The sequence below is a fragment of the Bufo gargarizans genome, unplaced genomic scaffold (genome assembly GCF_014858855.1).
Source record: "Bufo gargarizans isolate SCDJY-AF-19 unplaced genomic scaffold, ASM1485885v1 original_scaffold_1773_pilon, whole genome shotgun sequence".
Classification (NCBI taxonomy): domain Eukaryota; kingdom Metazoa; phylum Chordata; class Amphibia; order Anura; family Bufonidae; genus Bufo; species Bufo gargarizans.
The window spans coordinates 181093-187179 of record NW_025334509.1 but is presented as its reverse complement, the minus strand read 5'-3'; positions in this window follow the sequence as shown (position 1 = coordinate 187179).

Genomic DNA, 6087 nt, shown 5'->3' with positions numbered 1-6087 from the left:
CGGACGTGGACATGGTCGTGGTGGTGTTAGTGGACCCTCTGGTGCTGGGAGAGGACGTGGCCGTTCTGCCACATCCACACGTCCTAGTGTACCAACTACCTCAGGTCCCAGTAGCCGCCAGAATTTACAGCGATATATGGTGGGGCCCAATGCCGTTCTAAGGATGGTAAGGCCTGAGCAGGTACAGGCATTAGTCAATTGGGTGGCCGACAGTGGATCCAGCACGTTCACATTATCTCCCACCCAGTCTTCTGCAGAAAGCGCACAGATGGCGCCTGAAAACCAACCCCATCAGTCTGTCACATCACCCCCATGCATACCAGGGAAACTGTCTCAGCCTCAAGTTATGCAGCAGTCTCTTATGCTGTTTGAAGACTCCGCTGGCAGGGTTTCCCAAGGGCATCCACCTAGCCCTTCCCCAGCGGTGAAAGACATAGAATGCACTGACGCACAACCACTTATGTTTCCTGATGATGAGGACATGGGAATACCACCTCAGCATGTCTCTGATGATGACGAAACACAGGTGCCAACTGCTGCGTCTTTCTGCAGTGTGCAGACTGAACAGGAGGTCAGGGATCAAGACTGGGTGGAAGACGATGCAGGGGACGATGAGGTCCTAGACCCCACATGGAATGAAGGTCGTGCCACTGACTTTCACAGTTCGGAGGAAGAGGCAGTGGTGAGACCGAGCCAACAGCGTAGCAAAAGAGGGAGCAGTGGGCAAAAGCAGAACACCCGCCGCCAAGAGACTCCGCCTGCTACTGACCGCCGCCATCTGGGACCGAGCACCCCAAAGGCAGCTTCAAGGAGTTCCCTGGCATGGCACTTCTTCAAACAATGTGCTGACGACAAGACCCGAGTGGTTTGCACGCTGTGCCATCAGAGCCTGAAGCGAGGCATTAACGTTCTGAACCTGAGCACAACCTGCATGACCAGGCACCTGCATGCAAAGCATGAACTGCAGTGGAGTAAACACCTTAAAACCAAGGAAGTCACTCAGGCTCCCCCTGCTACCTCTTCTGCTGCTGCCGCCTCGGCCTATTCTGCTGCTGCCGCCTCGGCCTCTTCCTCCGCCTCTGGAGGAACGTTGGCACCTGCCGCCCAGCAAACAGGGGATGTACCACCAACACCACCACCACCACCTCCGTCACCAAGCGTCTCAACCATGTCACACGCCAGCGTTCAGCTCTCCATCTCACAAACATTTGATAGAATGCGTAAATTCCCACCTAGCCACCCTCGATCCCTGGCCCTGAATGCCAGCATTTCTAAACTACTGGCCTATGAAATGCTGTCATTTAGGCTGGTGGACACAGACAGCTTCAAACAGCTCATGTCGCTTGCTGTCCCACAGTATGTTGTTCCCAGCCGGCACTACTTCTCCAAGAGAGCCGTGCCTTCCCTGCACAACCAAGTATCCGATAAAATCAAGTGTGCACTGCGCAACGCCATCTGTAGCAAGGTCCACCTAACCACAGATACGTGGACCAGTAAGCACGGCCAGGGACGCTATATCTCCCTAACTGCACACTGGGTAAATGTAGTGGCAGCTGGGCCCCAGGCGGAGAGCTGTTTGGCGCACGTCCTTCCGCCGCCAAGGATCGCAGGGCAACATTCTTTGCCTCCTGTTGCCACCTCCTCCTTCTCGGCTTCCTCCTCCTCTTCTTCCACCTGCTCATCCAGTCAGCCACACACCTTCACCACCAACTTCAGCACAGCCCGGGGTAAACGTCAGCAGGCCATTCTGAAACTCATATGTTTGGGGGACAGGCCCCACACCGCACAGGAGTTGTGGCGGGGTATTGAACAACAGACCGACGAGTGGTTGCTGCCGGTGAGCCTCAAGCCCGGCCTGGTGGTGTGTGATAATGGGCGAAATCTCGTTGCAGCTCTGGGACTAGCCAATTTGACGCACATCCCTTGCTTGGCGCATGTGCTGAATTTGGTGGTGCAGAAGTTCATTCACAACTACCCCGACATGTCAGAGCTGCTGCATAAAGTGCGGGCCGTCTGTTCGCGCTTCCGGCGTTCACATCCTGCTGCTGCTCGCCTGTCTGCGCTACAGCGTAACTTCGGCCTTCCCGCTCACCGCCTCATATGCGACGTGCCCACCAGGTGGAACTCCACCTTGCACATGCTGGACAGACTGTGCGAGCAGCAGCAGGCCATAGTGGAGTTTCAGCTGCAGCACGCACGGGTCAGTCGCACTACAGAACAGCACCACTTCACCACCAATGACTGGGCCTCCATGCGAGACCTGTGTGCCCTGTTGCGCTGTTTCGAGTACTCCACCAACATGGCCAGTGGCGATGACACCGTTATCAGCGTTACAATACCACTTCTATGTCTCCTTGAGAAAACACTTAGGGCGATGATGGAAGAGGAGGTGGCCCAGGAGGAGGAGGAGGAGGAGGAGGAAGAGGGGTCATTTTTAGCACTTTCAGGCCAGTCTCTTCGAAGTGACTCAGAGGGAGGTTTTTGGCAACAGCAGAGGCCAGGTACAAATGTGGCCAGCCAGGGCCCACTACTGGAGGACGAGGAGGACGAGGATGAGGAGGAGGTGGAGGAGGATGAGGATGAAGCATGGTCACAGCGGGGTGGCACCCAACGCAGCTCGGGTCCATCACTGGTGCGTGGCTGGGGGGAAAGGCAGGACGATGACGATACGCCTCCCACAGAGGACAGCTTGTCCTTACCCCTGGGCAGCCTGGCACACATGAGCGACTACATGCTGCAGTGCCTGCGCAACGACAGCAGAGTTGCCCACATTTTAACCTGTGCGGTACTACTGGGTTGCCACCCTGCTGGATCCACGCTACAAAGACAATGTGCCCACCTTACTTCCTGCACTGGAGCGTGATAGGAAGATGCGCGAGTACAAGCGCACGTTGGTAGACGCGCTACTGAGAGCATTCCCAAATGTCACAGGGGAACAAGTGGAAGCCCAAGGCCAAGGCAGAGGAGGAGCAAGAGGTCGCCAAGGCAGCTGTGTCACGGCCAGCTCCTCTGAGGGCAGGGTTAGCATGGCAGAGATGTGGAAAACTTTTGTCAACACGCCACAGCTAACTGCACCACCACCTGATACGCAACGTGTTAGCAGGAGGCAACATTTCACTAACATGGTGGAACAGTACGTGTGCACACCCCTCCACGTACTGACTGATGGTTCGGCCCCATTCAACTTCTGGGTCTCTAAATTGTCCACGTGGCCAGAGCTAGCCTTTTATGCCTTGGAGGTGCTGGCCTGCCCGGCAGCCAGCGTTTTGTCTGAACGTGTATTCAGCACGGCAGGGGGCGTCATTACAGACAAACGCAGCCGCCTGTCTACAGCCAATGTGGACAAGCTGACGTTCATAAAAATGAACCAGGCATGGATCCCACAGGACCTGTCCGTCCCTTGTCCAGATTAGACATTAACTACCTCCCCATAACCATATATTATTGGACTCCAGGGCACTTCCTCATTCAATCCTATTTTTATTTTCATTTTACCATTATATTGCGAGGCTACCCAAAGTTGAATGAACCTCTCCTCTGCCTGTGTGCTAGGCCTAAATATATGCCAATGGACTGTTGCAGTGGTGGCTGACATGAAGCCTGATTCTCTGCTATGACATGCAGACTAATTCTCTGCTGACATGAAGCCAGATTGTCTGTTACGGGACCTCTCTCCTCTGCCTGGGTGCTGGGCCTAAATTTATGACAATGGACTGTTGCAGTGGTGGCTGACGTGAAGCCTGATTCTCTGCTATGACATGCAGACTGATTCTCTGCTGACATGAAGCCAGATTGTCTGTTACGGGACCTCTCTGCTCTGCCTGTGTGCTAGGCCTAAATATATGCCAATGGACTGTTGCAGTGGTGGGTGACGTGAAGCCTCATTCTCTGCTATGACATGCAGACTGATTCTCTGCTGACATGAAGCCAGATCGTCTGTTACGGGACCTCTCTGCTCTGCCTGTGTGCTAGGCCTAAATATATGCCAATGGACTGTTGCAGTGGTGGGTGACGTGAAGCCTCATTCTCTGCTATGACATGCAGACTGATTCTCTGCTGACATGAAGCCAGATTGTCTGTTACGGGACCTCTCTGCTCTGCCTGTGTGCTAGGCCTAAATATATGCCAATGGACTGTTGCAGTGGTGGGTGACGTGAAGCCTCATTCTCTGCTATGACATGCAGACTGATTCTCTGCTGACATGAAGCCAGATCGTCTGTTACGGGACCTCTCTGCTCTGCCTGTGTGCTAGGCCTAAATATATGCCAATGGACTGTTGCAGTGGTGGGTGACGTGAAGCCTCATTCTCTGCTATGACATGCAGACTGATTCTCTGCTGACATGAAGCCAGATTGTCTGTTACGGGACCTCTCTGCTCTGCCTGTGTGCTAGGCCTAAATATATGCCAATGGACTGTTGCAGTGGTGGGTGACGTGAAGCCTCATTCTCTGCTATGACATGCAGACTGATTCTCTGCTGACATGAAGCCAGATCGTCTGTTACGGGACCTCTCTGCTCTGCCTGTGTGCTAGGCCTAAATATATGCCAATGGACTGTTGCAGTGGTGGGTGACGTGAAGCCTCATTCTCTGCTATGACATGCAGACTGATTCTCTGCTGACATGAAGCCAGATTGTCTGTTACGGGACCTCTCTGCTCTGCCTGTGTGCTAGGCCTAAATATATGCCAATGGACTGTTGCAGTGGTGGGTGACGTGAAGCCTCATTCTCTGCTATGACATGCAGACTGATTCTCTGCTGACATGAAGCCAGATTGTCTGTTACGGGACCTCTCTCCTCTGCCTGTGTGCTAGGCCTAAATATATGCCAATGGACTGTTGCAGTGGTGGCTGACGTGAAGCCTCATTCTCTGCTATGACATGCAGACTAATTCTCTGCTGACATGAAGCCAGATTGTCTGTTACGGGACCTCTCTCCTCTGCCTGGGTGCTGGGCCTAAATTTATGACAATGGACTGTTGCAGTGGTGGCTGACGTGAAGCCTGATTCTCTGCTATGACATGCAGACTGATTCTCTGCTGACATGAAGCCAGATCCTCTGTTACGGGACCTCTCTCCTCTGCCTGGGTGCTGGGCCTAAATTTATGACAATGGACTGTTGCAGTGGTGGCTGACGTGAAGCCTGATTCTCTGCTATGACATGCAGACTGATTCTCTGCTGACATGAAGCCAGATCCTCTGTTACGGGACCTCTCTCCTCTGCCTGGGTGCTGGGCCTAAATTTATGACAATGGACTGTTGCAGTGGTGGCTGACGTGAAGCCTGATTCTCTGCTATGACATGCAGACTGATTCTCTGCTGACATGAAGCCAGATCCTCTGTTACGGGACCTCTCTCCTCTGCCTGGGTGCTGGGCCTAAATATATGCCAATGGACTGTTGCAGTGGTGGCTGACGTGAAGCCTCATTCTCTGCTATGACATGCAGACTGATTCTCTGCTGACATGAAGCCAGATTGTCTGTTACGGGACCTCTCTCCTCTGCCTGGGTGCTGGGTAGTGTTGAGCGCGAATATTCGAAAAGCGAATTTTTTTCGCGAATATCGCAACTTCGCGATTTCGCGAATATTTTGAATATAGTGCTATATATTTGTAAAAACGAATATTCGTGTTTTTTTTTTTTTTCCCCCCACAAAATTACAGTACACATATAATTGATTGTTTCCCAAAGGTCCAACAGCTCAGATCTTACTCACATTGCCTAGAAAGTGATTGAGGCGCGAATCTTCGTAAGGCGATTTTATTAGCGCACATGCGAATATCGGCACGTCCCAGAACAGAGGCAAAGGGCTTTGCATTTATACATTAGTGATTGAATTGAGCTGCGAATCTTCGTAAGGCGATTTTATTTACGCAAATGCAAATATCTACACTTGTCCCCAGAACAGAGAGGCAAAGACCTGTGCATTCATATAGTATAGCACCATATTCGCGAATACGTAGAACTTCGTAAAATTCGATTTACGAATATTCATATTTTTTATTTTACTTTCCACCTTACAGATTACATTGATCTGTACTCTGTCAACTACTGTCATCACCCCCCACTGTATCTCGATTGATTCCCAAAA